Raw genomic sequence first — 13,710 nt, forward strand, 5'->3', positions numbered from 1 at the left:
ATGGCCAAACAGAAATAAATAGATCATTTGGTTACATATTGAGTTCTCATGCATCTATCATTACCTTTTTGCTCTGAGGACAAAGGACGCTGGCTGGTCAACTGGATTATAGTGCTTGTAATGCTGAGCAATATGTATATAATAAGGATGCGGGTGGCGCTGTGGGTTAAACCACAGAGCCTAGGGCTTGCCGATCAGAAGGTCGGCAGTTCGAATCCCCGCGACGGGGTGAGCTCCCGTTGCTCAGTCCCTGCTCCTGCCAACCTAGCAGTTCAAAAGCACGTCAAAGTGCAAGTAGATAAATAGGTCCCGCTCCGGCGGGAAGGTAAACGGCGTTTCCGTGCGCTGCTCTGGTTTGCCAGAAGCGGCTTAGTCATGCTGGCCACATGACCCGGAAGCTGTATGCCAGCTCCCTCGGCCAGTAAAGTGAGATGAGCGCTGCAACCCCAAAGTCGGTCACGACTGGACCTACTTATGGTCAGGGGTCCCTTTACCTTTTATGTATAGCTCTGGTTTCCAATCATAAAGGCTGACATTTCTAAAGAAAGAAAAAATGTTATGGGCATATTTCCATGTCTATCAGGGAGAAGCTGTTGTAAGATAGACTGCAAATAAGTCTAAAGCAAATTGTTCCTGATCCAATAGATAAAACAGCCTATATTTCACTGGAATAAAAAAAAAAAACCTGGTATACTGAGGTCTGGCAATTTAGTGGCTCCTATCTGACAGTCGACTTACTAGGTACCTACTGCCTGGAGGGAGGGAGGGAGGGAAGAAAAGACAGAAAGTCACAGGATTGTAATTTGTATGCACTGCTAATCTCTTTCAGAGGCATAATTCTGTTAGTCTCTTGTAGTAAAAACAACAGAGTCTTATGGCACAAGCTTTAAAGGATTACAGTCTGCTTCTTCAGATACACCCAGAGTTGCATGTACAGTACAGTATACATAGTTGGGGTTGGGGCAGGTGTAGAAACTGTAAAGGAGGAAAGAAAACGCAGAAAAGTATCGGGGTGATGATAATATATTTAGCAGTGGCCATTCACAAGAAATAAAGACTAGTTGAGCTGATAAACAGACATCCCAGCACCATGGTAAACCAATCAATACTGGACTTGTTCAGCAGTTTCACCTTTTAAGCTCCTTTGTTCAACGACGGCTACCAGGCATGGTCAGTAACAGAGAGAAGACAGAAAGTGCATGCCAGAATAAATGCGTTACTCTCTAAATGTTCGTTTTTATTCCTAAGCAAGTCCAATTGGCCTTGCGCTCCCAAATGTGCGTTGGGCGGCCATGGCGTGCCTAGAGTCTAGAAAAGGACGGAGGTTTATTTACTGTGGAGCTGGAGATGTAGGTTTTTTTTAAAAAAAAATCGCCGCGTAACTACTGCTAAAGTCACAAAGGACGCCTGCCACGCCAGCCTGACAAGGTTGTTTTGAAGGTGAAGCGTGCTTATAAGCGCCGCAAAAACACCTTGCGTCCCTGCAAAATGAAGCGCACTTTTGCGCACTGCCTCAATGCACGGGTGTTTTTGCGCCGCTTGCACCGGGGCTTGCTACTCCCGAGTAAGCTGCGTACAGACTCGCCACTCAACTTGGAATACAGTAATATAAACAGTCCACCCTCTGCAACCGAACAAGAACGCAGCCGGGCAGGTTTAGGAATTGCAGAAAAATCAAGTAAGATCAATAATAATAATAATAATAATAATAATAATAATAATAATAAATGGTTATATCGGTTTCTTTTCCTCTTTCCCGTTGCCGAAGGGGAACAAAAAATACACGACGGCTGCAAATGACAGCGCAATGAATTCCTCCGGTTTGCTGCGCAAGAAAACGCACAACAGGTTGGCAGCGACGCCCTCTCTTCCCCACCCCCCTGAAAAAAAGGACGCCAAGAAATATAACAACAATCCTTAGCAGCAAAGGAACAGCAACTCCCTTCTCCCCCCATCGCCGCCGCCGCCTTCTCCTGACCCACTTTGCAGCAAGCGGGAGGAGATGCAAGGAAGAAGGAAAAATAGAGGGGGAGGCGCAAGAGGCGCTTCTGCAGCTTCGCACGCGGCGGGACTCCTTTTCCGCCCTCCCTCCCCCGCGGCCAGCGCAGCAATCCGCGTTCTCCTCGCGCAGCTCCCCCCCTCTCCAAACGCGCTGAGTTTTAGAGAGGCGGAAGGCTACTGGTTCGCGAAGAGTCCCCTCGAGGGGGAGGGAGGAGGAGTGGCGGCGGCAGGAACGTCCTCCCCTACCCGCCTCCTTCCAGCCCGAGCTGCGGTAGCCGCAGAAGGCGGGTAGTCGTCGCTGGAGGAGGAGGGTGTGGAGGCCTCTGCGTCTGTCTTCCCCGTGCCACTCGGCGCCCTTCTCGGCTATTGTTGCCTGCGCGCCAAGCGTCTCCTTTTCTCCTTTTTTTTCCTTTTTCTCCTTCTCTCCGCCCAGGCCCGGAGCCAGCCGAGCTCCCCCAGAAAGCTCCCTTCCCTTCGCCGCGGCTGGCGTCGTCGCGCCCTTGGTGGCCGCCGCCTCCCCAAGCGTCCCCGCCTTCGACGCGCTGCGCGCACAGCCGGAGCGCAAAGCTTCTCCTTCTCCCCATCAGCGGCCTGGACGTTCTCAATATGAGCGGCATCGCCTGCGTCGAGAGACACCAGGTAAGCAGGGGCTGCGAGGCCCACCGGAGCCTCTTTCCAGCGAGGGACCGCGTGGCGCAGTCGAACTCGAATCGGGCTTCCTTGTGCGTAAAGGCGCACGGCGCGCGCGGGATTTTTTTGTCCCCCAACCTTGTGAAACCGCCCGTCCCATTCCTTGATCGCGGTGGGGCTTACCTCCGAGTAAACGGGGGCGGGAGGATCTTGCCGCGCGGCGAGGCGATTTAGGGCTGGGGAAGTCAAAAGAGGGGCGAGACCTCTTTTCCTTTGATCGCGTGGGGTGCTGACTTGAAACGTTGGGTGGTGTCACTTAATGGTGCAGGAGGAATACTTTGGGGTAGGAGGAGCGGTCCATAGACCCATTGTAGTGTGTGCAAAATGTGCTTTTAGAAGCAACCCGGTTTTTCCCGCAAATGGCGGAAGGGATGTCTGGAGAAGGAGGATTTGCGCGCCCTGTCTCTCGTCGTTGTTAATTTCTGCTGTTATTTCCGCAGACGGATGATCCTCGCGCACCCTCCAAGTGCGTTTGGAATTGAGGTTATACCTTGTTTTATTTTGAGGTGTGCGCAGGCTTGCGTACTTTTTTTCCCCAGAGAGAAAGGGAACCGTGACTGTGCCATGCTGCCCTCGATTTTTTTAGGTGGGTTATTGCAGTGGTGGGCGTGACCCTATTCGCAGTAGTGGCTGGCGATGTTTCGTGGCGTCATGGGTAAACGACACCGGGAAGTAGATGGGGGCTTCATGTTGGTTATGGGGTGCCCACCCCCTTCACTTTGGTGTGGTTTATTGTGCTGGCTCCGCTGTGCCAGCAAATAGAGTTAGGAAAGGTGTCTGAGGCTTATCTAGTCCAATCCCTTGCAGTGCAGGAATCTCATCTACAGAATCCCTGACAGGTGGCCCATCTAGCCTCTTCCAAGGAAGGAAAGTCCACCAGGGATTTAGAAGGTGAGAACCTGTGTAAAAGAAAATAAGCTAGATTCTCCTTGTCAAATGATTCTGGATGGTCTGCCAGGCGGGGCAGCCTTGAAAGCGAGGTTGGAATTAAACATATTAATTCATCACTTAACATAAATAAGGTGAAGATCTAAGGATGTTAATGTTTAAGTTAAATTTCATAAAAATTGGGATTTGGAAAACCGTTAAAAGGACATGCAATGAAATTCAACCAAGGGGAAGTGAGGAAGTCACTTAACAAAGTTAATAACTGTAATTTTCAATAAGGCTATGATTTATGTTTGTTTGTCTTGTGTGTTTGTTTGTTTGTTTATAGTATTGTGAAAGCTAATAAAATTTTTGGAAAAAAAGAAAGCGAGGTTGGAGAGTTCTAACTAATCCCAGCCGCTTCAAAGGTTTACGGCACATCTGCCCCATAGTGCATTTCCTCCCACCCCCATTTTGATGGCTGTTTCTGAGAAGGGTGACCTGACAGGAAGCCAGTGCATGTTCCTTTTTGTTTTTGTCTGGGGCGAGGAAGCATTTTGCCTATTACCTTGCTACAATCTCTTAAGAAGCAGCTAGGAGATTACCGCAAGTTTCGAAGGGTTTTCGTTATTTGAGGAGAGGTTTTCCTTTCTCCTTCTTTGCCTTTGTTCTATCTCCACGTTGCCCGGTCCTGTTGCCAAGCACATGGAACTGAAAAGCATCTGTTCCAAAATGCTTGCTGCAGTTGAAGGCGTGATTGGGTGGGGAGGAAAAGCCACGCTGGCCAATCCAGAGGCAGATATGGTTTCTCTGTGTTATAATTAGGCAAGGCCTGAGCAGTTCTCTGGATTATGTTTCTGTTTTTTCCGTTTGCTTCAGTGGGAGAAACCCATATTTTGCATCACACATTAAATAAATGTCTGGGATTTTGCTCTTGGCCTGCCTACAGAGGCAGTCAGCTATATGTCAAGGACCATAATGTCTTCTAGACAACTGTGCATTTATCTTAATCCAGCCCTTCAGTTGGACGGTCACATATAGCTATATATAAAAATCATATTGGGGAAATTGTTTGTGTTGTGATTTCAGGATGTGAAGTTCTAGTGCTATACAATAAAGTTGTTGGCTGCTGGTGGTGAAGGGGACAGCTAGCCTCTAAATAACATGGGTAGGCGAACTAAGGCCTGGGGGCTAGATCCGGCCGAATCGCCTTCTAAATCCGGCCCACGGACGGTCCGGGAATCAGTGTGTTTTTACATGAGTAGAATGTGTGCTTTTATTTCAAATGCATCTCTGGGTTATTTGTGGGGCATAGGAATACATATTTTCCCCCCCGAAAATAAAGTCCGGCCCCCTACAAGGTCTGAAGGACAGTGGACCGGCCCCCTGTTGAAAAAGTTTGCTGACCCCTGCTATAACATCTACTACTCCAAATGGACCTGCTCAAGTTAAAATAGTAGCAGAATCATATGTAAACACACTAGGGAGGGGGCAAATTACACATTACATGTAAAATGTGTGTTTAGAAGCCCCTTTAGGCTATGTTGAGGAGGGGTAGGAGTGAGAGAAACAAGCTTAACTTCTAATCCATCAGCCTTTTTTATGCTCAAAATCCTCCTGGCCGCTGCCAACTGCTTCCTTCCACCCTTTGAGATTCCTGATGAATTGTCTGTAAAAGTAAATTACATATCTGGAACTGTGTTTGTGGGACTCTTAAATGAGAAAGCAGCCAGCGGGGAAAGACAAAATACCCGGCCAGTTTTACTTAAAATTGCAGTGTCTCGTGGAAGTTTATAGCACCGATTAGCGTGCACTGTGTAGTCCCCCCCCAAAAGATACGCTTAGCAGTATCATGTTTAGTTAGTAGTAGTACAAACAAGCAAAACATTTTTCTGAGACTCAAACTAGGATGTGATGTGGGAGCTCTGAGGTCTATACAGTGGTACCTCAGGTTACATACGCTTCAGGTTACATACGCTTCAGGTTACAGACTCTGCTAACCCAGAAATATTACCTCAGGTTAAGAACTTTGCTTCAGGATGAGAACAGAAATTGTGCAGCGGCAGCAGGAGGCCCCATTAGCTAAAGTGGTGCTTCAGGTTAAGAACAGTTTCAGGTAAGAACAGACCTCATGAACGAATTAAGTACTTAACCTGAGGTACCACTGTATACATTTTTTTCTTATTTTAAAGCAGCTAGCAGCTGTAAGGGACTCCATCTTTCCCATCTTAAATCTCATGTGAGTCTGCGGACAACTCTGCTGTTCACCTTGGAAGGTGGAAATGCAGGTACAGTACCTGTACGGTTTTTTAAGGTACGGCACCTGCATTCTTCCCCCCCCCAAACCTCCAATCTAAGAACAGCTTCAGGGAGGTTATTTAGATCTGGGAAACATTGTGCAAGGTTGGAAAGGAGGGTAAGCAGCCCTCCCGGAGTGTTGCTTTTGATCAAAATCTGCTTCAAAGGTTGTAGAGCAATCTCTCTCATGCGTCATGTATTGTTTTGGGTCTGATTCATTATCAGCTCATGATGGCTAAACTTTTATTCACGTATGGGGCAAGGTAGATGAGCTGTGTTCCAGGAAAGGTGCAAGAGAATTGCTGTAGTTTACCAGTGTCCGGATGTAATTGGATTTAGTTCATGCTGTGAACTTTGCAGGGTGGTTTTCTTTGCCCCTCTTGACGGATGGTGACCGCATTGCTCTTTCTTATGTGCCTGTCACTAAGAATGACTTTGTGTTTAAGCTGTAAAACAAGCACTTTGAACATCAGTACGGTTTGGGGCAACAGCTTTCTGGTTTTCCAGCTTTTTAAATCTACGTCTAGCCTGACACTCTTGGAAAGGTATGCATCATAAGCATTTTTTTTTTAAAGTTATAGGAGGCCAAGCAATTAAGACTTGTACTTACGCTGAAGAAACAATGACTCACTCTGCAACCATACTCAAATAAAGCAGGTCTTGGGTATGGGAGTGCCATATATAAAACAAATCAACTATAGATCTGTTTGTCAGTCAGTTTATGTCTGTGCTGAAAATTTTGAAAAGCAGGAACGAAAACTTGAACTCAGGGCAGGAGGCCAGTGGAAGCGTGGGTGAGAGGACAGGCATTGCAATTTGGGGGGTATTATGGAGAAAGGAATAAAAAGGTAAATGGACCCCTGACCATTAGGTCCAGTCGTGACCGACTCTGGGGTTGCAGCGCTCATCTCGCTTTATTGGCCGAGGGAGCCGATAGTTTTTCCGAGTCATGTGGCCAGCGTGACTAAGCCGCTTCTGGTGAACCAGAGCAGCACAAGGAAACACCGTTTACCTTCCGCCGGAATGGTACCTATTTATCTACTTGCACTTCGTGCTTTCGGACTGCTAGGTTGGCAGGAGCAGGGACCGAGCAACCGGAGCTCACCCCGTTGCAGGGATTCAAACTGCTGACCTTCTGATCAGCAAGTCCTAGGCTCTGTGGTTTACCCACAGCAACACCCGCATTCCCTGGAGAAAGGAATACCCTAAGCTTAAATTCCTTTATTAATATTATTATTTATTATTTATTGAATTTATATACCGCCCTATACCTGGAGGTCTCAGGGCAGTTCACATAAAAATATCACAGTATATAAAATAAAAATAAAAGCAATAACCCAATAGTACCCCCCCCAAAAAAAGAGCTACATTTTAAAAGGATATTGGATGTTAACCAAAAGGCCTGGTTAAAAAGGACCGCTTTTGCCTGGTGCCTACAGTGCATTGCTCCTTAACGGAAAAGGAATGTGACGAACTAACCCGTCCTGGATGCAAAAACTCCATGTTCTATCTTTTCAGACAAAAGGTGACAGCGCAATCCCTACGTCCCTTAACTGCTTCTTGGCTGTTCGTTGGACAGCTATGCATTTAGTGAAAGGAGTTTGGTCTCACCTGCAGTATGTTGTTAGATCTAGATAGAGGTACAACAAGAGAGTCCCAGGGAATAATGGGAAATGGATTGAGGTAGAGAAATAGAAGAGGCCACCTGCATTCGCGGTGGGAATGGCTGGCCTTAAATCAGTTTCCACACAGTTTAAAGAAGCCACAGATAACTAGCAACCTGCAATTATTCAAGCTTTATGCACTTGGGTTTTCTTTTTTAATTGGAAAGGCGGGGGCAGGTGTTTGGGGTGAAAAGACTCATTTTTTCCCTCCTAAAAAGTAAGGGGAAATGTGTGTGCGTCTTATGGCGCGAATGCAGGCTGTGCAGCTATCCCAGAAGCCAGAACAGCAAGAGGGATTGCTGCTTTCACTGCGCAGCGATCCCTCTTGCTGTTCTGGCTTCTGAGATTCAGAATTTTTTTTTTCCTTGTTTTCCTCCTCCAAAAGCTTGGTGCGTCTTATAGAGCGAAAAATACGGTGTGTTTTGGCTTTACACGCTGTCCCTGGAATGTAACCCCAACAGAACTTTAGCACCACCTATATATTAAAGGCGACATATAGATGGTGCTACACCTCACTAAAACTCCCAAAATTGGAGTATTGCACTAGTGGAGAAACATACCAACAGAGGAGGGAAAGGGGAATTATAAAGGACGAATTTGTTCAGAGTACTTACTGTAGTTTGATTTTTATCATGTTTGTTAACAAGAGGAACAGTGACAGAACTCCCTAGGATGACAAAGCTAATCTTCAGAACCTGCAGAGCATTCAGCCGAGTCAGAAATAGTGGAAATAGATTTAGGAAGAAATCCAAATGAACTGATGATGGGCAGGATATTTAATTAATGATGTGCCCATTTGTCTCTGGAAACAGTGTTCGTAGTGTAGTGTAGTGTAAGTGTGTTCATATGAAACCAATAAAAAATAATTTTAAAGGGAAGTTATGCGTGTATTATGGAACCTTTAATTTCAGTCTTGTGTGGCCCAACCTTCAGAAGTTTTACCGAGAATTTCTGTGGAGAAATATCTGCTTAATTTCAGAGTACAGTGGTACCTTGGTTTATGAACTAAATCCGTTCCGGAAGTCCATTCTTAAACCAAGGCATGCTTTCCCATAGCAGCGGGGGACTCAATTTACAAATGGAACACACTCAACAGAAAGCAAAACACGTTCTCCTTCCAAGGCAAAGTTCACAAACCGAAACACCTACTTCCTGGTTTGCAGCGTTCTTAACCCAAGTTTTTCATAAACTAAGCTGTTATTAAACCAAGGTACCACTGTATTGAATCCTGTTGAGGTGGTTTAGAAAAAACAGATCCATTTTTTGTGAAGTTTCAGCTGAGCTTCTTTAGAAAGGTGGGGAGAAAAGAAATCCAAAATGTGAAATCTAGCCACTCTGAGATTAGATGGAGGTGGATTGTCCTCGGGCAAGAGATTGAATAGAATTTAGATAAAGTGCATAGAATCTTTTAATAATAATAATAATCAATTTTATTTAGGGAAATAGGGAATAATAACAATAGGGGGGGGAAACCCAATTTAAAATGCAATTTAAAATGCAGCCTCATTTTAAAAGTAGCCCATAGATCAAAACCATAAGGGGAGGGAAACATAAGGGTCAGACTGAGTCCAAACCAAAGGCCAGGCGGAACAGCTCTGTCTTGCAGGCCCTGCGGAAAGATGTCAAGTCCCGCAGGGCCCTAGTCTCTTGGGACAGAGCGTTCTACCAAGTCGGGGCCAGTACTGAAAAGGCCCTGGCCCTAGTTGAGACCAATCTAACCACCTTGCGACTTGGGACCTCCAAAGTGTTGTCGTTTGTGGACCTTAAGGTCCTCCGCGGGGCATGCCAGGAGAAGCGGTCCCGTAGGTACGAGGGTCCTAGGCCACGTAGGGCTTTAAAGGTCTGCCTAAAGCTTGCCTTCCCTTGGGAGCAACTTTCTGGGGCCACGTCCTTCTTGTTGCCACGAGAAGCCAAGTTACAGGGAACCAGGCAGAGGGCCTTCTCGGTAGTGGCACCCGCCCTGTGGAACGCCCTCCCACCAGATGTCAAAGAGAAAAATTACTACCAGACTTTTAGAAGACATCTGAAGGCAGCCCTGTGTTTAGGGAAGCTTTTAATGTTTAATAGGTAAAGGGACCCCTGACCATTAGGTCCAGTCGTGACCGACTCTGGGGTTGCGGCGCTCATCTCGCTTTATTAGCCGAGGGAGCCGGCGTACAGCTTCCGGGTCATGTGGCCAGCAGGACTAAGCCGCTTCTGGCGAACCAGAGCAGCGCACGGAACCACCGTTTACCTTCCCGCCGGAGCGGTACCTATTTATCTACTTGCACTTTGATGTGCTTTTGAACTGCTAGGTTGGCAGGAGCAGGGACCGAGCAACGGGAGCTCACCCCATCGCGGGGATTCGAACCGCTGACCTTCTGATTGGCAAGCCCCCTTAATGTTTAATAGGTTATTGTATTTTAGTGTTTTGTTGGAAGGCGCCCAGAGTGGCTGGGGAAACCCAGCCAGATTGGCAGGGTATAAATAATAAATTGTTGTTGTTTTCCATCTGTCTTGAGAGACAATGGAGTATGCGCCTCTGGGGTTCAAGTCAAGCCACTTGCATTAGCAGCACTGAAGTGACTTCCCAGGGGAGCAAGCAAGGGCAATGTATATGGAGGTCTTCAGCTGCCCAGAGACAAGATGCCCCTCTCAGCCTCCTTGACTTTCCTGGAGCAACAAGGTGTGACTTTTACCTTTTGTGTAGTAACCCTTGAAAAGCTGGAGTTAAAACAAGCAACTGTACTTTATGGACAGCAGGACACCTTAAAGTATCTTCAAACCTCCTATGGAGGCATGACTTGTGTAAATGGTCTTCTAATTGGGGGAGAGACCACTTAAATATTGATGCAAATTAAGCTGTTCCACAAAGAAAAATCAAAACAATTATTATTATTTGGAAATAATTTTTATTTGCTTTTACAAGTGTAGCGTTATAACAATACAAAATAGATATCCATATTTAGAGATTTCTCTGAATCTTGAGACTTCGCACCATCCCCTCCGTGGGTCCTCTTGCAACCTTTTCAACTGCGTATTTCATAATCCATTTTATGAATCTATCGATATTATTTGCTGCATTGTTGTAGTCGTTTAGTCGTGTCCGACTCTTCATGACCCTATGGACCAGAGCACGCCAGGCACTCCTGTCTTCCTACTGCTACAAGTGTTATTAAAATCCTGCTAATGTTTTCATCTGCTTAGGGTGGCCTCCTAAATAAATTATATTCCCCCCCCCCAAAAAAAAATAATCAAAGCAATTAACAGTAAATTTGAAATCAAAACTTCTCCTTTTAAATAATACTGGTGCAAATTGTGTAGTTTTCAGTTTGGCTACTGAGCAGGATCGTAAAACTAAGATAGATTTAGTTCCAAAACCAGTTTGGAAACAACATTTCTGGAAGGATTTAGGTTGATCTATTGCTGCTTTTGAATTATGGTGCTGGAGGAGACTCTTGAGAGTCCCATGGACTGCAAGAAGATGTCCATTCAAACATGTCCATTCTGAAGGAAATCAGCCCTGAGTGCTCACTGGAAGGACAGATCCTGAAGCTGAGGCTCCAATACTTTGGCCACCTCATGAGAAGAGAAGACTCCCTGGAAAAGACCCTGATGTTGGGAAAGATGGAGAGCACAAGGAGAAGGGGACGACAGAGGATGAGATGGTTGGACAGTGTTCTCGAAGTTACCAGCATGAGTTTGACCAAACTGCAGGAGGCAGTGGAAGACAGGAGTGCCTGGCGTGTTCTGGTCCATGGGGTCATGAAGAGTCGGACACGACTAAACGACTAAACAACAACAACATCTAGCAGATACTTCTTTCACCCCTGCCTTCCATGTCTCACCTCTCCAGCTGCTAGGCCCATGACATCACATCTCTCCATTTTTGTTAATCCCAACCCTTTAGCCATATTACACAAGTACAGATACGAAGTCCCTAGCATTTGCTTACATCAAATTTTATAGTCAAAAGATTCCGTCGTTTCCCATCTTACATCTATTTCTTCTGCTTTGTTTGCTACGTGTGTAGTTACAGGATGAGACACTTTCACATGAAGCTTTCTTTTGTGATCGTGCTCACGTATATTAGGAATACCCGTTGGGGGGAATACTGCTGTTTCCGTGTGAGTAGAAAATAAGTAGTTTCCCAGATTGTTTTGAAAATGTGGTACCACCCAAGGATTACAACTTGGTTGCATGTTTACATATTATATAAAAAGTAATTACCGCATTTTTTCATGTATAAGACTAGGGTTTTTTCCTTAAAAATAATGTCAAAAATTAGGGGGTGTCTTATACATGGGGCCATCTCCCCCCATTTTCTTAAATCTGAGTCCCCCAAAATACATGGGGACGTCCTATGGACAGAAAAATACGGTAACGCCGAAATATTTAAAAACCTTCAAAGCCCATCAGTGAGGAATATTTGCAAACAGTTGTAAGAGATAATGTTCTGGAAATAGAATAGATCTTGAATCATAGTGGGGTTTACATTTTATAAGAAATACCCCCCCCCCGGTTGTTATATTACAGTGTGGGTGTTACAGGTTACTTAAGGGCTCTGAGACTTTTTAAAGAAGAGTTGCTTTAAGATGTAGGTCTATCCAATAAAAGCTGCCGTATGTAGACTTTGCCCAGACTCAATCTCTGTTTGCTGGGTCAACTACAGTAATACAAATGTGCTGTAACTGAATTACTGTAGGATATAGCTGAGTGATTGAAACAGATCTAAAGAGGATGCAGTCTTTATGTACCATTTACTGATTTGGGGGTAAATAATATTTCGTGCAAAATTGTCCTGATTTCCTTAATAGCGACAGGCTTCCATTAACACCTTTTAATTTTAGAAAATGTTGGCCTTTGTTTTCATAGCCTTTCAGGCAGTTCACAGTTGGCATAGAATCAAGTCCTAAACGGATTCTAAACATGCAGAAATCCCAAATTAATCAGATTATTTTTTGTTTTCTATTGCAGAGTATGATGCACGACTACCACAGAAGAAATTCGTATCTATAGCTTTTAAGGACTTGATTACATCGTTTTAAAGCCTGGTAGTTTTGGAGTCATCCGTTTAGAAGACGCAACTGCCTGCATTATTCCAAGCTGCTGTTAATCTTAGGAGGAATATAAATTGACGTGCTCTCATATTAACACACAAGAAAACCTCGGATTATTCAAGGTCTCCTAGTTACCACAACATAAATTTATTTGATACGTTTTTACTCAGGTCGACGCATATATAATGTCATTTCTTGTGACGTGGAGTGTATTGATTAGTCAGCTGTACAGTACGATAGACTTTGATCTGATTTTGATACCGTAAGCCCAAATAAAAAACAGAGAGTCATGCAAACTGGCACCCGATAGCAATTACATAATCACTTTTTGATATAAGCTGCTTAATTGGAAAACTGATTAAAAATTGCCTTCAAACAAACTGGTGACTCCCCTCTTGCCTTCCCCCCCCCTTTTCCCCCAAAATGACCCCTGAATTTTTGAATTTTATTGCTATTGATGCTGCATTTTATGTTGTTTTTAAGTCGCATTTTAATCAAGGTTTTATATTTGCTGTTAGCCACCCTGAGCCCGGTTTTTAAACCGGGAAGGGCGGGGTATAAATAAATAAAAATTATTATTATTATTATTACAGACCTGCAGTGTTACAGTGGCTGATAACTCTGGCAGTCTTTCTGCCAGCACTGCTCATGGTTGAGAGTGCACAATGCCTTGGGTGCTCTCACTAAACTTTACCATTTCAGTAGCAAGTGAAATTAGTACAGTGGTACTAATTGTACCACTAAGGGACGCGGGTGGTGCTGTGGGTTAAACCACAGAGCCTAGGGCTTGCTGATCAGAAGGTTGGCGGTTCGAATCCCCGCGATTGGGTGAGCTCCCGTTGCTCGGTCCCTACTCCTGCCAACCTAGCAGTTCAAAAGCACATCAAAGTGCAAGTAGATAAATAGGTACCGCTCTGGCGGGAAGGTAAATGGCGTTTCCGTGCGCTGCTCTGGTTCGCCAGAAGCGGCTTAGTCATGCTGGCCACATGACCCGGAAGCTGTATGCCGGCTCCCTCGGCCAATAAAGCGAGATGAGCGCCGCAACCCCAGAGTCGGTCACGATTGGACCTAATGGTCAGGGGTCCCTTTACTACCTCAGGTTAAGTACTTTATTCGTTCTGGAGGTCCGTTCTTAACCTGAAACTGTTCTT

The 13,710-nt window shown here is 45.3% G+C and overlaps 1 protein-coding gene across 1 annotated transcript in view; it reads left to right on the forward strand.

Moving 5' to 3' along the window:
- Window positions 1–2,257: 2,257 nt before the first annotated feature.
- Window positions 2,258–13,710, forward strand: part of IVNS1ABP (influenza virus NS1A binding protein) — a 30,335-nt gene continuing 18,882 nt past the window's right edge. Inside the window, exons 1-2 of the mRNA XM_081194408.1 lie at window positions 2,258–2,640; window positions 12,477–12,681. The gene's annotated coding sequence lies outside the window, so the exon portion shown is untranslated. The remainder of the gene's footprint in view (window positions 2,641–12,476; window positions 12,682–13,710) is intronic.

The sequence above is a fragment of the Podarcis bocagei genome (assembly GCF_964188305.1).
Source record: "Podarcis bocagei genome assembly, chromosome: 5".
In the NCBI taxonomy this organism is placed as follows: domain Eukaryota; kingdom Metazoa; phylum Chordata; class Lepidosauria; order Squamata; family Lacertidae; genus Podarcis; species Podarcis bocagei.